This window comes from Pseudophryne corroboree, chromosome 1, assembly GCF_028390025.1.
Source record: "Pseudophryne corroboree isolate aPseCor3 chromosome 1, aPseCor3.hap2, whole genome shotgun sequence".
Taxonomy (NCBI): domain Eukaryota; kingdom Metazoa; phylum Chordata; class Amphibia; order Anura; family Myobatrachidae; genus Pseudophryne; species Pseudophryne corroboree.
Window position 1 is genome coordinate 70,627,779 of NC_086444.1, and position 26,116 is coordinate 70,653,894.

Genomic DNA, 26,116 nt, shown 5'->3' on the forward strand with positions numbered 1-26,116 from the left:
ACCTAGATGGTATTTGGTACCGGGGACACAGTACCTCAATCAAGTCTGTAGTTGCCTGTGAATTAACGGTGGATAACGGAAACACGTTTCTCACCGCCCAGGCTGCCAAGGCCTGAGTTTTCCGCTTTGCAGCAGGATGACTGCTGTGATATTTCATCTTCCTTGCAAAGGACTGTTGGACAGTCAATTACTTACTGGAAGTAGTACAAGTGGTCTTCCGACTTCCCCTCTGGGATGACGATCGACTCCCAGCAGCAACAACAGCAGCGCCAGCAGCACTAGGCGTTACACTCAAGGATGCATCGGAGGAATCCCAGGCAGGAAAGGACTCGTCAGACTTGCCAGTGACATGGCCTGCAGGACTATTGGCTTTCCTGTGTAAGGAGGAAATTGACACTGAGGGAGTTGGTGGTGTGGTTTGCAGGACCTTGGTTACAAGAGGAAGGGATTTAGTGGTCAGTGGACTGCTTCCGCTGTCATCCAAAGTTTTTGAACTTGTTACTGACTTATGATGAATGCGCTGCAGGTGACGTATAAGGGAGGATGTTCTGAGGTGGTTAACGTCCTTACCCCTACTTATTACAGCTTGACAAAGGCAACACCCCCGGCTTGACACCGGTTGTCCGCATTTGTGTTAAAATAATTCCAACCCGAAGAGGTGATTTTTTTTGTAATTTGACCAGGCATGTCAATGGCCATATTCGTCCCACGGACAACAGGTGTCTCCCCGGGTGCCTGACTTAAACAAACCACCTCACCATCAGAATCCTCCTTGTCAATTTCCTCCTCAGCGCCAGCAACACCCATATCCTCATCCTGGTGTACTTCAACAGTGACATCTTCAATTTGACTATCGGGAACTGGACTGCGGGTGCTCCTTCCAGCACTTGCAGGGGGCGTGCAAATGGTGAAAGGCGCCACCTCTTCCCGTCCAGTGTTGGGAAGGTCAGGCATCGCAGCTGACACAATTGGACTCTCCTTGGGGATTTGTGATTTAAAAGAATGCACAGTTTTTTGCTGTGCTTTTGCCAGCTTACGTCTTTTCATTTTTCTAGCGAGAGGATGAGTGCTTCCATCCTCATGTGAAGCTGAACCACTAGCCATGAACATAGGCCAGGATCTCAGCCGTTCCTTGCCACTCCGTGTCGTAAATGGCATATTGGCAAGTTTACGCTTCTCCTGGGACGCTTTTAATTTTTATTTTTGGGTCATTTTACTGAACTTTTGTTTTTTGGATTTTACATGCTCTCTACTATGACATTGGGCATCGGCCTTGGCAGACGACGTTGATGGCATTTCATCGTCTCGGCCATGACTAGTGGCAGCAGCTTCAGCACGAGGTGGAAGTGGATCTTGATCTTTCCCTATTTTACCCTCCACATTTTTGTCCTCCATTTTTTAATGTGTGGAATTATATGCCAGTATCAATAGCAATGGCCTACTACTAGATATACTGCGCACAACTGAAATGCACCACAGGTATGGATGGATAGTATTCTTGACGACACAGAGGTAGGTAGAGCAGTGGCCTACTGTACCATACTGCTATATATTATATACTGGTGGTCAGCAAACTGCAAAACTGAAATGCATCACAGGTATGGATTGATAGTATACTTGACGACACAGAGGTAGGTAGAGCAGTGGCCTACTGTACCGTACTGCTATATATTATATACTGGTGGTCAGCAAACTGTGCAAAACTGAAATGCACCACAGGTATGGATGGATAGTATACTTGACGACACAGAGGTAGGTAGAGCAGTGGCCTACTGTACCGTAGTGCTATATATTATATACTGGTGGTCAGCAAACTGTGCAAAACTGAAATGCACCACAGGTATGGATGGATAGTATACTTGACGACACAGAGGTAGGTAGAGCAGTGGCCTAATGTACCGTACTGCTATATATTATATACTGGTGGGCTATAAATTATATACTGGTGGTCAGCAAACTGCAATACTGAAATGCACCACAGGTATGGATGGATAGTATACTTGACGACAGAGAGGTAGGTAGAGCAGTGGCCTACTGTACCGTACTGCTATATATTATATACTGGTGGTCAGCAAACTGTGCAAAACTGAAATGCACCACAGGTATGGATGGATAGTATACTTGACGACAGAGGTAGGTAGAGCAGTGGCCTACTGTACCGTACTCCTATATATTATATACTGGTGGTCAGCAAAAATATGCACTGTACTCCTACTATATACTACAATGCAGCACAGATATGGAGCGTTTTTCAGGCAGAGAACGTATAATACTGGTGGTCACTGGTCAGCAAAACTCTGCACTGTACTCCTCCTATATAATACTGCTGGTCCCCAGTCCCCACAATAAAGCAGTGTGAGCACAGATGTATGCAGCACACTGAGCACAGATATGGAGCGTTTTTCAGGCAGAGAACGTATAATACTGGTGGTCACTGGTCAGCAAAACTCTGCACTATACTCCTCCTATATAATACTGCTGGTTCACAGTCCCCACAATAAAGCAGTGTGAGCACAGATATATGCAGCACACTGAGCACAGATATGGAGCGTTTTTCAGGCAGAGAACGTATAATACTGGTGGTCACTGGTCAGCAAAACTCTGCACTGTACTCCTCCTATATAATACTGCTGGTCCCCAGTCCCCACAATAAAGCAGTGTGAGCACAGATGTATGCAGCACACTGAGCACAGATATGGAGCGTTTTTCAGGCAGAGAACGTATAATACTGGTGGTCACTGGTCAGCAAAACTCTGCACTGTACTCCTCCTATATAATACTGCTGGTCCCCAGTCCCCACAATAAAGCAGTGTGAGCACAGATGTATGCAGCACACTGAGCACAGATATGGAGCGTTTTTCAGGCAGAGAACGTATAATACTGGTGGTCACTGGTCAGCAAAACTCTGCACTGTACTCCTCCTATAATACTGCTGGTCCCCAGAATAAAGATATTTGCAGCCCCCTGAAACAAAGTAAGAGGACGCCAGCCACGTCCTCTCACTATCATTTCCAATGCACGAGTGAAAAATGGCGGCGACGCAAGGCTCCTTATATAGAATCCGAATCTTGCGAGAATCCGACAGCAGGATGATGACGTTCGGGCGCGCTCGGGTTAACCGAGCCATACGGGAGAATCCGAGTCTGGCTCGGACCCGTGTAAAATGGGTGAAGTTCGGGGGGGTACGGATTCCGAGGAACCGAGTCCGCTCATCACTAGTAATAATATGTTGTGGTGTCGGAACCCGGCATTTTAAATACAATCTGGTGTGTTTTCCTTTCCCTGCTGAGGTTTAAAGTGTATTACTATCGCATGCATAGCTGTTAAGGGTTCACGGTGTATCTTTGGGTGTGTACGCGCTGCGTGTACTTTGTACAGCCAGTGCAGCGTTTGTACGCAAAGTCCGTACACGGTACGGGACTCTGTACGCTAATGGTGTAATAAGTACGTAGGTTGTGGATTAAGTATAGCGGCCGCAGCGGCTTCATTTATAGTGTGTGAAATGTCTTTTTAAAGTGTTGCTTTTAGTCCTGTATGTAAATCATCGTTTACAAGGGGTATAATCTGCAAAGAGATACTCCTCCCGGATAGTTTACACAGAGCTACACTCTGGTGACACACGTACAGATATAACCCCCTCCCGGAAAGTATGCACAGATCTACACTCTAGTTACTAATCTGTACAGAGATACACCCCCCCAGAAAACGACACCAAAAAAACACACACAAAAAACCTCATGTCGACCTTTTGACCTGTCGACCTAGCACATGTCGACCTAGTGACTGTCGACCTAGACAGTGTCGATCTTCAGACCGGATCCCGGCAGATATACCCCCCTCCCGGAAAGTATATACATAGGTACACTCTGCCGACTCATAGAATTTGAGCTATATTCTGGTTAATATATAGATCCAGTAACAACATGAAAAATAAAACTGGAAAATATGATTTATCGATTTAGAAATGCAAAATATCACTACGATGTATGTACTCTTTTTATTTTCCAAATGCTTATCAATTAGCTTGTTAGGGAGTTGCAGATGTCTGCATCATGGCCCTCATTCCGAGTTGATCGCTCGCTAGCTGCTTTTAGCAGCCGTGCAAACGCTAAGCCGCCGCCCTCTGGGAGTGTATCTTAGCTTAGCAGAAGTGCGAACGAAAAGTTTGCATAACTGCTCCAAAATATTTTCATGCAGTTTCTGAGTAGCTCCAGACCTACTCCTACCTTGCGATCACTGCAGACTGTTTAGTTCCTGTTTTGAAGTCACATACACTCCCTGCGTTTGGCCAGCCACTCCCCCGTTTACCCAGGCACGCCTGCGTTTTCATCTGACACGCCTGTGTTTTTCAGCACACTCCCGGAAAACGGTCAGTTACCGCCCAGAAACACCCCTTTCCTGTCAATCACTCACCGATCAGCAGTGCGACCGAAAATCGTCGCTAGACCTTGTGTGAAACTGCATCGTTTTTTGTGAAAGTATTTCGTGCGTGCGCACTGCGTCCCATACATATGTGCAGAAATGCCGATTTTAGCCTGATCGCTGAGCTGCGAACAACGGCAGCTAGCGATCAACTCGCACGTTTTATTATTCTGCTGCAACACCACTCCCCCGTTTGGTACCTAATCCTGACGGATCCTGGTAAATATTTTAACACTATGCCAAACCCATCCATTCCTCACTCTACAGCTCATTTTTAAGGTAATGGCTGCTGGGAGCAGGCAGTTGCCAATGGCAGGTCTCTGTGTGGCTCTACTATAACCTCAAGCTTAGCAGCTCCACACTGTAGGACTCCCTCAGTTTAATTTTCTCTGTACTACCACAAGATGGCGCTGGTAAGGTTTTTCTGTTGATGTGATAGTGCTGTGCCACCTTTTAGGCTTCAGCTGACTATTCCCTTCCTGTCTGGCTTGTTCCTGTGAATGTTTAGATCTGACATAAGCCCTCTGATTAGTTGGACTCAGGATGCAGGACGTTGACATACACTTCCCTTCTACAACAGGTTTTAATTTTAAGCGAAAGTATGACCTCTGTGTGGCTTACCATGTGCGGCTGCTACTACTAGGATGAAAGCTGAAATGCCAGTACATGGGGGGTCATTCCGAGTTGTTCGCTCGGTAAATTTCTTCGCATCGCAGCAATTTTCCGCTTAGTGCGCATGCGCAATGTTCGCACTGCGACTGCGCCAAGTAAATTTGCTATACAGTTAGGTATTTTACTCACGGCTTTTTCTTCGTTCAGGCGATCAGAGTGTGATTGACAGGAAGTGGGTGTTTCTGGGCGGAAACAGGCCGTTTTATGGGCGTGTGGGAAAAAATGCTACCGTTTCTGGGAAAAACGCGGGAGTGGCTGGAGAAACAGAGGAGTGTCTGAGCGAATGCTGGGTGTGTTTATGACGTCAAACCAGGAACGACAAGCACTGAACTGATCGCAGATGCCGAGTAAGTGTGGAGCTACTCTGAAACTGCTAAGAGGTGTGTAATCGCAATTTTGAGAATCTTTCGTTCGCAAATTTAAGAAGCTAAGATTCACTCCCAGTAGGCGGCGGCTTAGCGTGTGTAAAGCTGCTAAAAGCAGCTTGCGTGCGAACAACTCGGAATGACCCCCATGGAGCGTTCAGCTTTTCTGCTGCTAGTTCGACTTCTTAAAAATATTGCACAGAAATTAGCAATGTCCATGGTACACATTCTGGTATTTAGCTATTCAATTACTTACTGTTCCCTGCTTCAAGGCTTCACCCTCCTGAGGTGCAAGCAGAAATCTGTGTTAAGTAGCACTTCAGGGCAGGGCACAACTTGACAGCTGCAGTGACTCCGCCACTTAGTCTGGGGGCTGTAGCTTAATGTGGCTAATACCAGGCATTATTGATGGAAATATTGTCTGGCTCGGGAAGTAATTGAATAGCTCCCAGGGCCATAGGGGTATATTCAATTAGGGTCGGTAGCGCTGCAGGAGGATGTCACACAGCCGCCCAACCTCACGGCAGTGTCCACCCGGCTCCAGCAAGCGTGATCTCACTTGCTGGAGCTGGGTGGAAGCTGCTGTGAGCGCCGTGGCTGTGACACATACTCCTGCAGCGCTGTGCTGTAGCGCTGATCTTCCCTGTATGCCCGCGGCTCTCCCCCGTCTCCTCCTCTGGGTCCCACATCTCAGTCTGACATTTCTCTGACGTCCTAGTTGATGCTGGGTACTCCGTAAGGACCATGGGGAATAGACGGGCTCCGCAGGAGACTGGGCACTCTTTAAAGAAAGATTAGGTACTATCTGGTGTGCACTGGCTCCTCCCTCTATGCCCTCCTCCAGACCTCAGTTAGAATCTGTGCCCGGCCAGAGCTGGATGCACTTAGTGGGCTCTCCTGAGTTCACTATAAAGAAAGTATTTGTTAGGTTTTTTATTTTCAGTGAGATCTGCTGGCAACAGACTCACTGCTACGTGGGACTAAGGGGAGAAGAAGCGAACCTACCTGCTTGCAGCTAGCTTGGGCTTCTAAGGCTACTGGACACCATTAGCTCCAGAGGGATCGAACACAGGGCCTGACCTCGATCGTCCGTTCCCGGAGCCGTGCCGCCGTCCACCTTGCAGAGCCAGAAGACGGAAGATTCCGGAGAAAATCGGCGGCTGAAGACTCCGGTCTTCAATAAGGTAGCGCACAGCACTGCAGCTGTGCGCCATTGCTCCCACAGCACACCACACGCTCCGGTTACTGGTGGGTGCAGGGCGCTGGGGGGGGGGCGCCCTGGGCTGCAATTAGTATACCTTAAGTGGCAAAATGCACATAATACAGTTCTAAACTGTATATGTGCCTAATCCCCCGCCATAATTATTATTAAAAAAGCGGGAGAAGCCTGCCGCTGAAGGGGCGGGGCTATCTTCCTCAGCACAGCCAGCGCCATTTTCTCTTCACAGCTCCGCTGGAAGGACGCTCCCCAGGCTCTCCCCTGCAGTATACACTACAGAAAGGGTAAAAAAAGAGAGGGGGGGCACATAAATTTAGGCGCAAATTGTGATATAAGCAGCTATTGGGGGAAAATTCACTTTGTGTATAGTGTAAATCCCTCTGTTATATAGCGCTCTGGTGTGTGCTGGCATACTCTCTCTCTGTCTCCCCAAAGGACTTTGTGGGGTCCTGTCCTCAGAGCATTCCCTGTGTGTGTGTGTGTGTGTGTGTGCGGTGTGTCGGTATGGCTGTGTCGACATTTTGATGAGGACGCTTACGTGGAGGCGGAGCAGGTGCCGATAAGTGTGATGTCGCCCCCTGCGGGGCCGACACCAGAGTGGATGGATATGTGGAAGGTATTAACCGACAGTGTCAACTCCTTGCATAAAAGGTTCGATGACACAGCTTTGGGACAGCCGACATCTCAGCCCGCGCCTGCCCAGGCATCTCAGAGGCCATCAGGGGCTCAAAAACGCCCGCTACCTCAGATGGCAGACACAGATGTCGACACGGAGTCTGACGCCAGTTTCGACGAGGATGAGACAAATGTACAATCCACAAGGGCCATCCGATGCATGATTACGGCAATGAAAAATGTGTTGCACATTTCTGACATTAACCCGGTTACCACAAAAAAGGGTATTATGTTTGGGGAGAAAAAGCAGCCAGTGACTTTTCCCCCATCTGATGAGTTAAATGAATTGTGTGAAGAAGCGTGGGGTTCCCCAGATAAGAAACTAGTGATTTCTAAGCGGTTACTAATGGCGTACCCTTTCCCGCCAACGGATAGGTTACGCTGGGAGACATCCCCTAGGGTGGACAAGGCGCTCACACGCTTATCAAAAAAGGTGGCACTGCCGTCTCAGGATACGGCCGCCTTAAAGGAGCCTGCAGATAGAAAGCAGGAGGCTATCCTGAAGTCTGTGTATACACACTCAGGTACTATACTGAGACCTGCTATTGCTTCAGCATGGATGTGTAGTGCTGCAGCAGCATGGTCTGATTCCCTGTCTGATAACATTGATTCCCTTGACAGGGACACTATTTTGCTAACCATAGAGCATATTAAAGACGTAGTCTTATATATGAGGGATGCACAGAGGGACATTTGCCGGCTGGCATCTAGAATTAATGCAATGTCCATTTCTGCCAGGAGAGTATTCTGGACTCGGCAGTGGACAGGTGATGCTGATTCTAAAAGGCACATGGAGGTTTTGCCTTATAAGGGTGAAGAATTGTTTGGGGACGGTCTCTCGGACCTCGTATCCACAGCAACAGCTGGGAAGTCGACTTTTTTACCTCAGGTTCCCTCACAGCCTAAGAAAGCACCGTATTATCAAGTACAGTCCTTTGGGCCTCAGAAAGGCAAGCGGGTTAGAGGCGCGTCCTTTCTGCCTAGAGGCAGGGGTAGAGGGAAAAAGCTGCACCAGACAGCCAGTTCCCAGGAACAAAAATCCTCCCCTGCTTCCACTAAGTCCACCGCATGACGCTGGGGCTCCACAGGTGGAGCCAGGTGCGGTGGGGGCCCGTCTCCGGAACTTCAGCGACCAGTGGGTTCGCTCACAGGTGGATCTCTGGGTTCTACAAGTGGTATCTCAGGGATACAAGCTGGAGTTCGAGACGTCTCCCCCTCGCCGTTACCTCAAATCAGCCTTGCCAGCTACTCCCAAAGACAGGGAGGTAGTACTGGCGGTAATTCACAAGCTGTACCTCCAGCAGGTGATAATCAAAGTTCCCCTCCTTCAACAGGGACGGGGTTACTATTCCACAATGTTTGTGGTATCGAAACCAGATGGTTCGGTGAGACCCATTCTAAATTTGAAATCCTTGAACACTTATATAAGGAAGTTTAAGTTCAAAATGGAATCGCTCAGGGCGGTTATTGCAAGCCTGGAAGAGGGGGATTATATGGTATCACTGGACATCAAGGATGCTTACCTACATGTCCCCATTTACCCACCTCACCAGGAGTACCTCCGATTTGTGGAACAGGACTGCCATTACCAATTCCAGACGTTGCCGTTTGGTCTGTCCATGGCACTGAGGGTATTTACCAAGGTAATGGCAGAAATGATGATACTCCTTCGAAAGAAGGGAGTTATAATTATCCCATACTTGGACGATCTCCTTATAAAGGCGAGGTCCATGGAGCAGTTGTTGGTCGGAGTAGCACTATCTCAGGAAGTGCTGCAACAGCACGGCTGGATTCTGAATATCCCAAAGTCGCAGCTGGTTCTTACGACGCGTCTGCTGTTCTTGGGTATGATTCTGGACACAGAACAGAAGAAGGTGTTTCTCCCGGAGGAGAAGGCCAAGGAGTTGTCATCTCTGGTCAGAGATCTCCTGAAACCAAAACAGGTGTCGGTGCATCACTGCACGCGAGTCCTGGAAAAGATGGTAGCTTCTTACGAAGCAATTCCCTTCGGCAGGTTCCATGCAAGGATCTTTCAGTGGGATCTGTTAGACAAGTGGTCCGGATCGCATCTTCAGATGCATCGTCTGATCACCCTGTCCCCGAGGGCCAGGGTGTCTCTGCTGTGGTGGCTGCAGAGTGCTCATCTTCTCGAGGGCCGCAGATTCGGCATACAGGACTGGGTCCTGGTGACCACGGATGCAAGCCTCCGAGGTTGGGGGGCAGTCACTCAGGGAAGAAACTTCCAAGGACAATGGTCGAGTCAGGAGACTTCCCTACACATAAATATTCTGAAACTAAGGGCCATTTACAATGCCCTAAGTCAAGCAAAACCCCTGCTTCAAAACCAGCCGGTGCTGATTCAGTCAGACAACATCACGGCGGTCGCCCATGTAAACCGACAGGGCGGCACAAGAAGCAGGATGGCAATGGCAGAAGCCACAAGGATTCTCCGATGGGCGGAGAATCACGTGATAGCACTGTCAGCAGTGTTCATTCCGGGAGTGGACAACTGGGAAGCAGACTTCCTCAGCAGGCACGACCTCCACCCGGGAGAGTGGGGACTTCATCCAGAAGTCTTCCAGCTGATTGTAAATCGTTGGGAAAGGCCACAGGTGGACATGATGGCGTCCCGCCTCAACAAAAAGCTAAAAAGATATTGCGCCAGGTCAAGGGACCCTCAGGCGATAGCTGTGGACGCTCTAGTGACACCGTGGGTGTACCAGTCGGGTTATGTGTTCCCTCCTCTTCCTCTCATACCAAAGGTATTGAGGATAATAAGAAAGAGAGGAGTAAGAACTATACTCATCGTTCCGGATTGGCCAAGAAGAACTTGGTACCCGGAACTACAAGAAATAATCTCAGAGGACCATTGGCCTCTGCCGCTCCAACAGGACCTGCTACAGCAGGGGCCCTGTCTGTTACAAGACTTACCGCGGCTGCATTTGACGGCGTGGCGGTTGAACGCCGGATCCTGATGGAAAAGGGCATTCCGGTTGAAGTCTTTCCTACGCTGATAAAAGCTAGGAAGGATGTGACAGCAAAACATTATCACCGCATATGGCGAAAATATGTTGCTTGGTGTGAGGCTATGAAGGCCCCAACAGAGGAATTTCAGCTGGGTCGATTTCTGCACTTCCTACAGTCAGGAGTGACTATGGGCCTAAAATTGGGATCCATAAAAGTCCAGATTTCGGCCCTGTCTATTTTCTTTCAAAAAGAACTGGCTTCACTGCCTGAAGTTCAGACGTTTGTTAAGGGAGTGCTGCATATTCAGCCCCCTTTTGTGCCTCCAGTGGCACCTTGGGATCTCAACGTTGTGTTGGATTTCCTAAAATCACATTGGTTTGAGCCACTTCAGACCGTGGAGTTGAAATATCTCACGTGGAAAGTGATCATGCTGTTGGCCTTGGCTTCGGCTAGGCGTGTGTCAGAATTGGCGGCTTTGTCATGTAAAAGCCCCTATCTGATCTTCCATGTGGACAGGGCAGAATTGAGGACTCGTCCCCAATTTCTCCCTAAGGTGGTATCAGCGTTTCATTTGAACCAACCTATTGTGGTGCCTGCGGCTACTCGGGACTTGGAGGCTTCCAAGTTGCTGGACGTAGTCCGGGCCTTGAAAATCTATGTTTCCAGGACGGCTAGAGTCAGAAAAACTGACTCGCTGTTTATCCTGCATGCACCCAACAAGCTGGGCGCTCCTGCTTCTAAGCAGACTATTGCTCGCTGGATCTGTAGCACGAGTCACCTTGCACATTCTGCGGCTGGACTGCGGCATCCTAAATCAGTAAAAGCCCATTCTACGAGGAAGGTGGGCTCTTCTTGGGCGGCTGCCCGAGGGGTCTCGGCTTTACAACTTTGCCGAGCTGCTACCTGGTCGGGATCAAACACGTTTGCAAAATTCTACAAGTTTGATACCCTGGCTGAGGATGACCTTGAGTTTGCTCATTCGGTGCTGCAGAGTCATCCGCACTCTCCCGCCCGTTTGGGAGCTTTGGTATAATCCCCATGGTCCTTACGGAGTACCCAGCATCCACTAGGACGTCAGAGAAAATAAGAATTTACTCACCGGTAATTCTATTTCTCGTAGTCCGTAGTGGATGCTGGGAGCCCGTCCCAAGTGCGGACTTCTGCAAGACTTGTATATAGTTATTGTTTAACTATAGGGTTATTGTTCTGAGCCATCTGTTTAATGAGGCTCAGCTGTTGTTCATACTGTTAACTGGGTAAGGTTATCACAAGTTGTACGGTGTGATTGGTGTGGCTGGTATGAGTCTTACCCTGGATTCCAAATCCTTTCCTAGTAATGTCAGCTCTTCCGGGCACAGTTTCCCTAACTGAGGTCTGGAGGAGGGGCATAGAGGGAGGAGCCAGTGCACACCAGATGTAGTACCTAATCTTTCTTTAAAGAGTGCCCAGTCTCCTGCGGAGCCCGTCTATTCCCCATGGTCCTTACGGAGTACCCAGCATCCACTACGGACTACGAGAAATAGAATTACCGGTGAGTAAATTCTTATTTTTTTTATGCCGGACTGAGATGGACGGAAACGGGGCCAAATTCGACAGGTTTCACTCAAAAGTAAGTAAATCGACAGCTATACCGCCGATTCACGTACTATTCGACAAGTCGAATTCCCAGACTTGTCGAAAAAAAACTGCTGGGACTGAATAGGTCGAATCATTATTCGACCTTAAAAAGTCGAAAACTGCCGTCTTTTCGACAGACGTCAGTTTTCAACCCTAATTGAATATACCCCTTAGTCCGAGAGCTAAATTCCAGCAAAAGAATTGAATTACACCCGATGTTTTCGAGTCCTAGGTTACAAATTTCATATATAATGTTTCGTAGATGTACAGTAAGTCAGTGCCAGATTAAGGTCCTCATGGGCTTGGAGCTGAAGTTTATGATGGGCCTATTGTGTGTCGCCGCAGGGGGTGGGACTACTGATATGGGTGGGTGACCAGTGCTGTGGGGTGTGGCTAGCATCATGAATTGCATAGCTACCCACCTACCTTCAACCCCCTCAATCTCCCTCCCCTAGGCCTCACGGAGCATTCACACCACAAATGAGCAGTCAACAAAGAATGTGATTAGGACCCTGCTACCCTCTCTCCCCCTACACTACTCACTCCCTGCTTCCCTCACTCTTATGGCGTGCTTAACTCTGTATTACTAACTCTGTTCTTCCATCACTCAGCCCTGCACCTCTCCCTTTCCATGCCTTGCTCAACACAGTCCTCCTACTCCCTGCTACCCTCTCAGGGGTCTGCTGACACTGGCAGACTCCCATCCAGGGCCCCGCATCCTGAATACAGAGGTGGAGGTGGGCTGTGGGGCAGATGAGAGGGCAAGAGGCCCTAGTGCCTGTCAGTCCGACTGTGCCCTGATGTGTATTCTTCTGCTCTCAAAAAAAGAGCACTGTGGCTTTCCCTCAGTATATCAGACCCTGCCTGACAGCCCCAAGCCACACAGCAGGCTCCATAGAATCAAATATCCTGTGCAGTGAAGAAGATAAGAGGAGGGTGGGAGCCTGGAAAGCGCACTCTTGTTGGTCTCCTCCACTTCCTCTGGAGCATGTCTGATAGGACAGCGCTGCTGACTGGCCAGAACGCATCCTGAGGGACCCAATATTGTTTTTTATTTTATATTTCAAATCCCATATCAAAGTGGTGGTACACTTCTTCACACACACACACACACACACACACACACACACACACACACACACACACCGCCCCACTTCAACACACGCAGTAGTCGAGGTGGAAATTTTTAAGCTAGGATATGTAAAAGTGAAGGCCGTAACTTTGCAAACCGGGGTGAGGCCACTCAAAAGGGGGCGTGTCCTTAAGTGTAGTTTTCCACACCATATACCCCTTATACACATTATGCACCACAATAGTAGGACCCACAGTAGGACCCACGTGACACAGTATGAGCCGAAATTCACATTATAGCACACAGTATGAGCCGAAATTCACATTATAGCACACAGTATGAGCCGAAATTCACATTATACCACACAGTATGGGCTGAAATTTACATTATAGCACACAATATGGGCTGAAATTCACATTACAGCGCACACTACGAGCCGAAATTCACATTATACCACACAGTATGAGCTAAAATTCACACTATACCACGCAGAATGAGCCGAAATTCACACTATACCACATGGTAAGAGCCGAAATTCACACTATACAACACGGTATGAGCCGAAATTCACACTATACCACACAGTATGAGCCTAAATTCACAATATACCACACGTTATGAGCCGAAAATTCACATTATACCACACGTTATGAGCCGAAATTCACATTATACCACACGGTATGAGCCGAAATTCACATTATACCACACGGTATGAGACGAAATTCACATTATATCACACAGGATGAGATGAAATTCACATTATAGCACACGGTATGAGCCAAAATTCACATTATAGCACATGGTATGAGCCAAAATTCACATTATAGCACACAGTATGAGACAAAATTCACATTATATCACACAGTACGAGCCGAAATTCACATTATACCACACAGTATGAGCTGAAATTCACACTATACCACATGGTAAGAGCCGAAATTCACACTATACAACACGGTATGAGCCGAAATTCACACTATACCACACAGTATGAGCCGAAATTCACAATATACCACACGTTATGAGCCAAAAATTCACATTATACCACACGTTATGAGACGAAATTCACATTATACCACATGGTATGAGACGAAATTCACATTATATCACACAGTATGAGATGAAATTCACATTATAGCACACGGTATGAGACAAAATTCACATTATAGCACATGGTATGAGCCAAAATTCACATTATAGCACACGGTATGAGACGAAATTCACATTATATCACACAGTATGAGATGAAATTCACATTATAGCACACGGTATGAGCCAAAATTCACATTATAGCTGGCCGGGAGTTACTCCTCAAATACGAAGGCATCACCGCTGTGCGATGCTTTTGTATTTGTGCGGGATGGGTGGGGGCACTGACATGCGGGGCGGACTAGCCCTGTGCTGGGCGTCCCCCTGCATGTCAGGGAAGATGATCGTAGCTGTGCTAAATTTAAATGACCCCCAAAATTCACATTATGCCACACTGAATGAGACAAAATTCAGGGACAGGGAGAGTGACAGCAGGGACATAGGGACAGGGAGAGTGGCAGAGGGACAGGGAAAGACAACAGGGAGAGTGACATGGAAAGTGACAGCAGGGACATAGGGACAGGGAGAGTGACAGCAGGGACAGAGAGAGCAAGGACATACAGTAGGGACTAGGGAGAGAGAAAGACAGCAAGGTAAGAGATTACCTAATGAGCAGCAGTGGTGCGAAGGAGGCTGTGGTCGGCGGTGCAGAGGATGAGGAGGCTGTGGTTGGTGGAGGAGGCGGCTGTGGGTGTCTGCGACACGAAGGAGGCTGGGGGCAGCTGCGGTGGTGGGGAGGATGCTGTGGTGAGGTGGATGAGGAGGCCCTGGGCAGCTGTGGGCATCTGCGGTGCAGAGGAGGCTGTGGTCGGTGGCCTTCGGTGCAGCTCCTAAGACTGCCACTATTTCTAATCTGCTGTGGCAGGCAGCCAATCAGGAGCGTCTGCTCCTAATTAGCTGCCGGTTCGAGAGCTCCAATTGGCACGAGAATAGCGCCAAATTTGAAAAGATGCGGCAGGGGTCTTCACTGTCAGTGCTTGCAGTGCCAGTAAGCCATACCGGTGTATACCGGTGGCCCACTTCGAGCACTGAACACACGTATAGAAATATAAACACAGCCACACTTTGACACACATCTATATTAACACCGCCCCACTTCGACACGCACACATATATATGTGTGTGTGTGTGTGTGTGTGTGTGTGTGTGTGTGTGTGTGTGTGTGTAAGAAAAGTGCAAATAGCGCTACAACCTAATATCGTGCAACCAGATAACTCCAAATAGGAGGCTTTGTACTGAATATCTTAGTAAGACATAAAACATACAATAAATATATAAACAAACACTCCCAGTTATATAGGTGTCGCGACCAGATTTCAAAATAGTCCAATTCCCAAAGGGACTAGTTCTAAAAATGTTCTAGTGGTAAATCAGTCGCGCCTTCAGTGTTTATGGATAGTTCATTCAAAAATCCTCAGATAACATTCAAATATGCGTACCAGACATAAGTAGAGCAGTTGCCTTATACAGAGTGTCTTTGCATCAGGGTATCCCTTGTTCGTACTCCTTCTCCTCTTAAATCCGTCCGGATATTGGTGTGGAGTTTGTACGTATAGATATGCAAGACAGTGTATCAGTAATTTGCTCTTCAAAGTGACATAGTGCTGATTTGTGCAATATTTGCAATAAAGTGAATATGTGCAGTAAAGTGCTAGAATATTATAAATATTATTAAAGATGTGCTGACCCAATCAGGTAATGTGCTTAGTTACCATTTATTAAGGGTGCAACACCAATTCTTTAGTGATAAAGAAAGGCTTCAGATAATGCTCATATAAAGCACTCACATTTAAAACTGCACTATGGCCCTCATTCCGAGTTGTTCGCTCGGTAATTTTCTTTGCATCGCAGCGATTTTCCGCTAATTGCGCATGCGCAATGTTCGCACTGCGACTGCGCCAAGTAAATTTGCTAAGAAGTTTGGTAATTTACTCACGGCATTACGAGTTTTTTTCTTCGTTCTGGTGATCGTAATGTGATTGACAGGAAGTGGGTGTTTCTGGGCGGAAACTGGCCGTTTTATGGGTGTGTGTGAAAAAACGCTGCCGTTTCTGGGAAAAACGCGGGAGTGGCTGGAGAAACGGGGGAGTGTCTGGGCGAACGCTGGGTGTGTTTGTGACGTCAAACCAGGAACGAAACTGACTGAACTGATCGCAGTGGCAGAGTAAGTCCCGAGCTACTCTGAAACTGCTAAGAAATTTCTATTCGCAATTTTGAGAATCTTTCGTTCGCAATTTTGCTAAGCTAAGATTCACTCCCAGTAGGCGGCGGCTTAGCGTGTGCAATACTGCTAAAAGCAGCTTGCGAGCGAACAACTCGGAATGAGGGCCTATATTGGATGGTGCTCTTGTCGATCAATCATCAGTTAGGAGTGCCTTAAAATCAAAAAAGCTCCCAAATGGGAAGGAAAGCCTCTGATAGTGTAGTACCATTAAAAAATATTTAATATAAGAGAAGAATACATAAATGACAAAACATATAGATGGACTCGTGCAATTTTAAAAAGACATAAATGCTTATCTGTTGCTTCTCACAGAAGAGCGGAGTGCCGGTAGGTGCTCAAAAAAATAAAGGGAACACTTAAACAACACAATGTAACTCCAAGTCAATCACACTTCTGTGAAATCAAACTGTCCACTCAGGAAGCAACACTGATTGACAATCAATTTCACATGCTGCTGTGCAAATGGAATAGACAACAGGTGGAAATTATAGGCAATTAGCAAGACACCCCCAATAAAGGAGTTGTTCTGCAGGTGGTGACCACAGACCACTTCTCAGCTCCTATGCTTTCTGGCTGATGTTTTGGTCACTAGTGGTAGCATAATACTTGCCTACCTGACCCTCTCCATGAGGGAGAAAATGCTCTGTTCCTGGACTTTCCTGGTAATGTATGGTTGCCATCATAGGCGTGCGCAGAACATTTTATTAGGGGGTGTACCATCGGAGGGGTGTTTAGCGCCACCTAGTGGGCGTGTCTTTCACCGTCTATTGGGCGTGTCTGGCACCACCTATTGGGCGTGTCTGGCACCACCTATTGGGCGTGTCTAGCACCACCTACTGGCATTTAATGTAATATAAATCACATACCACAAAGGGAGTGGCCACTGCAAACGGGCGTGTCAACATGACATGCCAACTGTTTCTAATCACTCTGGGAGCCTTCCTTTCCATTCCATATGCACCTTACCTATATGGTGGTTTCTCAGAATGGGGAACCTCTGAAGAAATGTCCTGCCTGGGCAGACAGCGTGTTCAGTCGGTAATCACTATTCATGTAGGAAATTACATGGTCCAGAAGAGGCCTGTTTGTGTAGGAATATAACCAATATCATCATCATGTCACAGAGGTTCATCCAGACTTGTGCCACCTACTGCCCCCTGCATCTCTCAGCCACACCATCATCTCCTCCCTGTGTCTCTCAGCCAGACCCTTATCTCCCGCCTGCATCTCTAAACCACATCATCTCCTCCCCTCCCTGTATCGTCTCTCACCCCAACCATCATCCCCTCCCTGCGTTATCTCTCCTCAGCCTGCCCCTTCACTCTGTCTCTCAGCCTCCACCTCCCTTCATTCTGTGTCTAATGCCGCTTACTGACAGTGCCCACAGTAGTTTTGCCCCTTACACAATGCCCACAGCAGTTGTGCCACTTACACAATGCCCACAGTAGTAGTGCCCCTTACACAATGCCCACAGTAGTAGTGCCCCTTACACAATGCCCACAGTGGTAGTGCCCATTACACAATGCCCACAGTAGTAGTGCCCCTTACACAATGCCCACAGGGGTAGTGCCCCTTACACAACACCCACAGTGGTAGTGCCCCTTACACAACACCCACAGTGGTAGTGCCCCTTACACAATGCCTGTAGTAGTGTCACACACAATGCCCATTGGCCCTCATTCCGAGTTGATCGCACAAAGCTGCTTTTTGCAGCCCGTGCGATCGACTAGTCGCCGCCTATGGGGGGAGGGATTTTTTGCATAGCAAGGCTGCAAACGCTTGTGCAGCCCTGCTATGCAAAAAGAGTCTGTGCAGTTTCTAAGTAGGTCCTGACATACTCACTGGCTGCGATGTCTTCAGCGTGACTGGTCCCGGAGTTCACGTCAGACACACGCCCTGCAAACACCTGGACACGCCTGCGTTGGACTCACCACTCCCAGAAAACGGTGAGTATCCGCACCCGAAACGCCTCCCACCTGTCCGTCTACTTGCGATTGCCGCTGCGATCACTTTTCTCGCTGGTGGCATCAGTGCCCGGTCGCGGCAACGATACACCTGTGCAATGCGTCCGCCGCGCATGCGCATTTCTGACCCGTTCGCACCGCAGCGAAGAACCGCTGCTTGCGAACGGCCCAGAATGACCCCCATAGTAGTAGTGACCCTTACACAATGCCCATAGTAGTAGTGACTCTTACACTATGCCTGTAGTTCTGCCCATTACACAATGCCCATGGTAGTAGTGTCATACACAGTGCCTATAGTAATAGTGCCAGTTACACAATGCCCAATAGTAGTAGTGCCAGTTACAAAATGCCCAATAGTATTAATGCCAGTTACACAATGCCCAATAGTAGTAGTGCCCCTTACACATGCCCATAGTAGTAGTGCCAGTTACACATGCCCATAGTAGTAGTGCGTTACACAATGCCCATAGTAGTAGTGCCAGTTACACATGCCCATAGTAGTAGTGTCAGTTACACAATGCCCATAGTAGTAGTGTCAGTTACACATGTCCATAGTACTAGTGCCAGTTACACAATGCCCATAGTAGTAGTGTGTTACACAATGCCCATAGTAGTAGTGCCAGTTACACATGCCCATAATAGTAGTGTCAGTTACACATGCCTATAGTAGTAGTGCCAGTTACACATGCCCATAGTAGTAGTGTCAGTTACACATGCCCATAGTACTAGTGCCAGTTACACAATGCCCATAGTAGTAGTGTGTTACACAATGCCCATAGTAGTAGTGCCAGTTACACATGCCCATAATAGCAGTGTCAGTTACACATGCCCATAGTAGTTGTGCCAGTTACACATGCCCATAGTAGTAGTGTCAGTTACACATGCCCATAGTAGTAGTGTCAGTTACACATGCCCATAGTAGTAGTGCCAGTTACACATGCCCATAGTAGTAGTGTCAGTTACACATGCCCATAGTAGTAGTGCCAGTTACACAATGCCCACAGTAGTAGTGGGTTACACAATGCCCATAGTAGTAGTGCCAGTTACACATGCCCATAGTAGTAGTACCAATTACACATGCCCATAGTAGTAGTGCCAGTAACACATGCCCATAGTAGTAGTGCCAGTTACACATGACATGCCCATAGTAGTAGTGTCAGTTACACATGCCCATAGTAGTAGTGCCAGTTACACATGCCCATAGTTGTAATGCCAGTTACACATGCCCATAGTAGTAGTGCCAGTTACACATGTCATGCCCATAATAGTAGTGCCAGTTACACATGCCCATAGTGGTAGTGCCAGCTACACATGCCCATAGTGGTGGTGCCAGCTACACAATGCCCCACCAATAGTATTAATGCCCCTAACACATTCCCACAGTCCCAAATCCTGACACGGCAGCACAATGCTTACATGAGACCCGCTCCAGCGCTGTCCGCCGCCCGCAGCTCCTCGCGTTTGGTAGTAAGTGTGTGAAGGGAGAGACGTCATGACGTCTTTCCCTTCACACACTGCTGGAGCCGGAAAACAGAAGGCGGCGCTCAGGAGTGAGCTCCAACCTCCGTAGCTGTACTACATCCCCTTCGTTTGGAGGACCTCCCAGCTGCTCCGGCTGCAGTGCACGGTTGGGGGGGAGGGAGAGGAGGAGGATGGACCCGCATCACTGTTGCTGTAAGCGTGCCGCATATGTGAGGGGGTGTCGGACATTAGGGGGTGCCTGTGCGCACCAGGCACCCCCCATGCGCACGCCTATGGTGAGCTAGTTAATTGATAAGAAAGGCGTTTCACCACAGGTGATGGCAATCATACATTACCAGGAAAGTCCAGGAACAGAGCATTTTCTCCCTCATGGAGAGGGTCAGGTAGGCAAGTATGGGTAGCATGAGACGGAGTATACAACCCACACAAGTGGCTCAGGTAGTGCAGCTCATCCAAGATGGCACATCAATGCGAGCTGTGGCAAGAAGGTTTGGTGTGTCTGTCAGCGTAGTGTCCAGAGCATGGGGGCGCTACCAGGAGACAGGCAGTACATCAGGAGACGTAGAGGAGGCCGTAGGAGGGCAACAACCCAGCAGCAGGACCGCTACCTCTGCCTTTGTGCAAGGAGGAACAGGAGGAGCACTGCCAGAGCCCTGCAAAATGACATCCAGCAAGCCACAAATGTGCATGTGTCTACTCAAACGATCAGAAACAGACTACATGAGGGTGGTATGAGGGCCCGACGTCCACAGGTGGGGGTTGTGCTTACAGCCCAACACCATGCAGGACGTTTGGCATTTGCTAGAGAACACCAAGATTGGCAAATTCGCAACTGGTGTCCTGTGCTCTTCACGGATGAAAGCAGGTTCTCACTGAGCACATGTGACAGAGTCTGGAGACGCCAAGGAGAACGTTCTGCTGCCTGCCACATCCTCCAGCATGACCGGTTTAGCAGTGGGTCAGTAATGGTGTGGGATGGCATTTCTTTGGGGGGCCACGCAGCCCTCCATGTGCTTGCCAGAGGTAGCCTGACTGCCATTAGGTACCGAGATGAGATCCTCAGACCCCTTGTGAGACCATATGCTGGTGCGGTTGGCCCTGGGTTCCTCCTAATGCAAGACAAGGCTAGACCTCATGTGGCTGAAGTTTGTCAGCAGTTCCTGCAAGATGAAGGCATTAATGCTATGGACTGGCCCACCCGTTCCCCAGACCTGAATTGAGCACATCTGGAACATCATGTCTCGCTCCATCCTCCATTGCACCACAGACTGTCCAGGAGTTGGCGGATGCTTTAGTCCAGGTCTGGGAGGAGATCCCTCAGGAGACCATCCGCCACCTCATCAGAAGCATGCCCAGGTGTTGTAGGGAGGTCATACAGGCACGTGGAGGCCACACACACTACTGAGCCTCATTTTGACTTGTTTTAAGGACATTACATCAAAGTTGGATCAGCCTGTAGTGTGTTTTTCCACTTTAATTTTGAGTGTGACTCCAAATCCAGACCTCCATGGGTTAATAAATTTGATTCCCATTGATAATGTTTGTGTGATTTTGTTGTCAGCACATTCAGCTATGTAAAGAACAAAGTATTTAATAAGAATATTTCATTCATTCAGATCTAGGATGTGTTATTTTAGTGTTCCCTTTATTTTTTTGGGCAGTGTATATATATATATATATATATATATATATATATATATATATATATACATACACACACACACTAGAGATGTGCGGCTGGCACTTTTCATATTTTGTGTTTTGGATTTGGATGATTTTTTTAACAAAACATAAAAACAGCTAAAACACAGAATTTGGAGGTAATTTTACTCCTACGGTATTATTAACCTCAATAACAATCATTTCCACTCATTTCCAGTCTATTCTGAACACCTCATAATATTGTTTTCAGGCCATAAGGTTGGACCGAGGTTGCTGGATGACTAAGCTAAGCGACACAAGTGGACAACAAAAACACCTGGCCCATCTAGGAGTGGCACTGCAGTGTCAGACAGGAGGGCAGATATAGAAAAAAGGCCCCAAACAGCACATCATGCAAAGAAGAAAAAGAATTGCAATGAGGTAGTTGTATGACTGAGCCAAGCGACACAAACAATTGGTCCATCTAGGAGTGGCACTGCCGTGGCAGACAGGAGGGCAGATATATAAAAAAAAGGCCCCTAACAGCACATGATGCAAAGAAGAAAAAAAGGTGCACAGAGGTTGCTGTATGACTTAGCTAAGCGACACAACCACCTGGCCCATCTAGTAGTGCCACGCAGTGGCTGAATGTCGAGAGTGGGCCGCAATTGTTCGGTCCACTGACAGCATCTCCAGCACGCTCCAGTCACTTTTAAAAGAATTCTGCAATTGGTGGACATATACGGCAGTACCCCAGGACTAATACAGCAGCACCCCTGGACTCATACGGCAGTGTCACACAGGATGGCACTTTTCAAACACTAGGCCCCAACCAGCACCTCATGCAGAGATGTCGAAGAGGTGCAATGAGGTAGCTGTATGACTAAGCCAAGCGACACAAACAATTCCAACTGGAATTATACGTCCAAATCACTGAAATTATACGTCCAAATCACTGGAATTAATTGACAAAATCACTGCAATTATACGTCCAAATCACTGGAATTAATTGACAAAATCACTGTAATTATACGTCCAAATCACTGGAATTAATTGGCAAGAACACTGTAATTAGTAATTATACATCCAAATCACTGGAATTAATAGTTATACGTCCAAATCACTGGAATCAATTGGCAAAATCACTGTAATTATACGTCCAAATCACTGGAATTAATTGACAAGATCACTGTAATTAATAAATATACGTCCAAATCACTGGAATTAAATGGCAAAATCTCGCTATCGCCTGCCTTGTGAAGTTGAATCTAGATGGGATTTGGTACCTCCATCAATTGTCTAAATCCCACTGCACTTATGGCGGATACCGGACGCACGTCTAACGCCAACATAAGTGAAAGGCCTCAGTTATGAGGGCTTCCATCGTCATGTGAAGCTGAACCACTAGCCATGAACATAGGCCAGGGCCTCAGCCGTTCCTTGCCACTCTGTGTCGTAAATGGCATATTGGCAAATTTACATTTCTCCTCAGACCATTTCAATTTCTTTTTTTGGGTCTTTTTACTGAACTTTGGCTTTTTGGATTTTACATGCTCTCTACTATCACATTGGACATCGGCCTTGGCAGACGATGATGGCATTTAATCATTATTTATTTATTTATTACCAGTTATTTATATAGCGCACACATATTCCGCAGCGCTTTCCAGAGAATATCTGCCCATTCACATCAGTCCCTGCCCCAGTGGAGCTTACAATCTATATTCCCTATCACATGTACACACAGACACATTCACGCTAGGGTTAATTTTTGTTGGGAGCCAATTAACCTACCAGTATATTTTTGGATTGTGGGAGGAAACCGGAGTACCCGGAGGAAACCCACGCAAGCACGGGGAGAATATACAAACTCCGCACAGTTAGGGCCATGGTGGGAATCGAACTCATGACCTCAGTGCTGTGAGGCAGTAATGCTAACCATTACACCATCCGTACTGCCATAGTACATAGTCATCTGTGTTATGGCTATTGGCAGCAGCTTCAGCACTAGGAGGAAGTGGTTCTTGATCTTTCCCTATTTTATCCTCCAAATTTTTGTTCTCCATTATATTTCTGGAGTTATATAACACAATATGCGACACAGGAATGACTGATGGCTGATGCACAGGACAATACCGCTGGTCTGATGCAGCGCAACACAGCAACACTGTAAGGAAATTGTTGTTGTTATTATTATTATTATTATTATTATAATACTGTAGCAGTGGACATATAGCAGCAGTGTATACCACTGTGACTGCCTGGTCACTGGAATCACTGATGGCCAGGACACTACCACTGGTCTGATGTAGCACAACACAGCAACACTGTAAGGGACCTGTGGTTGTTGTTGTTGTTATTATTATTATAATAATACTGTAGCAGTGGACAAATAGCAGCAGCGTATATCATCACTGGAATGACTAATGGACAGGACACTACCACTTGCACAACACAACACCACTTTATACAGCTACACTGGATATATGGCAACATAGGACACCAACACTGTGATTGGCTGGACTGATGCAGCACAATACACTGACTACACTGGACCGGACTGAGCAGCACATCACAGCACAAGACTCACCACCCCACTTTCCCGCCCCCACACAGACACTGAACACTGAGGACACGTCCTCTCAATACACTCTCCGAGACTGGATTGAAAATGGCCGTGACGCGCGGCTCCTTATATGGAATCCAAATCCCGTGAGAATCCGACAGCGGGATGATGACGTTTTGCCACGTTCGGGTTTCCGAGTCAGGCGGGAAAACCCGAGCTTGGCTCGGATCCGAACTCGGAAGGCAAAGTCCGGTAGGGTTCGGTTCTCTGAGAATCGAACCCACTCATCTCTAATATACACACACACAGATCTATCTCTGCATATATATACACCTGTACACATATGTATAATATGCTTTGCATACTATAATACAGACACTATACATATATTTATATACATGTTTATGTTTATATGATTAATATTATATTTTTACTAGAAAAAAATTATTTTATATATATATATATATATATATATATATATGTATAAAATATAAAATTATATACTGTAGCTTTACTAAACAGCTCCTCAGCCTGTCCTCAGCTTACCATATTATTAAGAGTCTAGAGCAGGAGCAGCAGCCAGGCAGACAGCAGCCCGGGTCTGACAGCTCACCTCAGTCACTGCATTCCAGAGGGTTATCAGACGCCGGGCCGCCTTCACGGAGCAGCAAACGTACATCACTGCTGTGCTGTGATGTGGATGTGAAGTCTGTGCGCACACTGCACAGTAGTGGCGCGGCGGTAACTCTGTGACGTCACATGTGGCGCGAAGGAGGCAGCAACAAGTCCCCGTCCGTATGCGGCACATGAAGGGCTAGGAGAGCCTTTCACTGCAACGCTCCATGCAGGAGGCGGCATTTGATCCACGGGCGCCGCGGCGATGGGGGAAGGCGTTGATGATGTAAGGGGGTGGGGCCTAGGACACTGCAGGCAGGCTGCAGCAGAAGGAAACATTTGTTTCCTATCTACAGCAGCACGGAGCTCTGCAGATGCGTTGGGCCTTTTTGGAATGTGGGCCTGGAGCTGCAGCTCTATCAGCCCCATTGTTAATCCAGCCCTGCAGTAAGTAACAGGCTATAGATACAGAATGAATGTGAGTGTCTTAGGACATGATTCATATAGATCTCTATGCAGACTGTTTGCATACAGTGCATGTGTAAATGCTTCACATATGCATTATGCATACGAGTGTTCACTCTATTCTGCGTCGGACAAAACTCTGCCAGATCTGGGTGTTTTGGTGTCAGTAAATGGGTGGTGACAATGCAATCGTATGGAACCACGCTGACTTCTAGGGGTTTCTCAAAAGCTCCATGCTATTCTGATTCCTCTATACAGGGATGGGAAGCCTGTCTGACAGATCTCTTGAACCCAGCATGATGCCATTGGTGGCGGCTGGTGTAAAATCAATTGACAGCACTGGTTACTGCTTGCAGACACATGAACCCCCGTATAAGCACTATGGAGCCAGGCATTAACGTTAAGATGGTAAAAATTGTTTATTTTTCATCCACTAGGGGTCATTGGAGTACTCTTGGGATATGGACAGGGCGTTAGCAGGGATAGGCACATTTAAATATTTAAATTAGTAACCCTCCTCCCCCTCCATACTCCCAAGATGCCTCAGTGTTTTTTATGCCTCACCATGGAAAGTCACATTTGGATGGATCTCCAGACTTTACTTTTATTTTTCAAAAGACTTTTTCTTTTTACATTCCCAGTCCCTTCCCAGCTTACTTAGAAGCTTGGGCTCGGGATTGTGGGTACTGCTGACTGCAGCAACGGCTTGTCGGTGCTCAGACAGAGGAGCCCCGCCATAGAACTAAATCAGCATTGGCTGCAAAGAAACTGGTCAGAGCTTGTACAGAGAAGCCCCGTCAGAGCCTCCACATTACACTGAGGTAAGGATCGGGGGGAAGGGGGGGCAGCTCACACTGCCACTGCTCCATTGTGCCAGTTGTTACCAGGGGAGTGGGGCGGTCAGCTCATGCTGCCGCCCCGCCATGTGTGGGTACTTAATGGTTTCACAGCACAAGATCAGCCCGCTCCCCAGCTTTCCCTTTAATTTGAATACATGCGTGCACCTGCGCATGATATGTATTCATGCAGCAAGACGGCAATGGGCAGACTGTTTTAGCAGG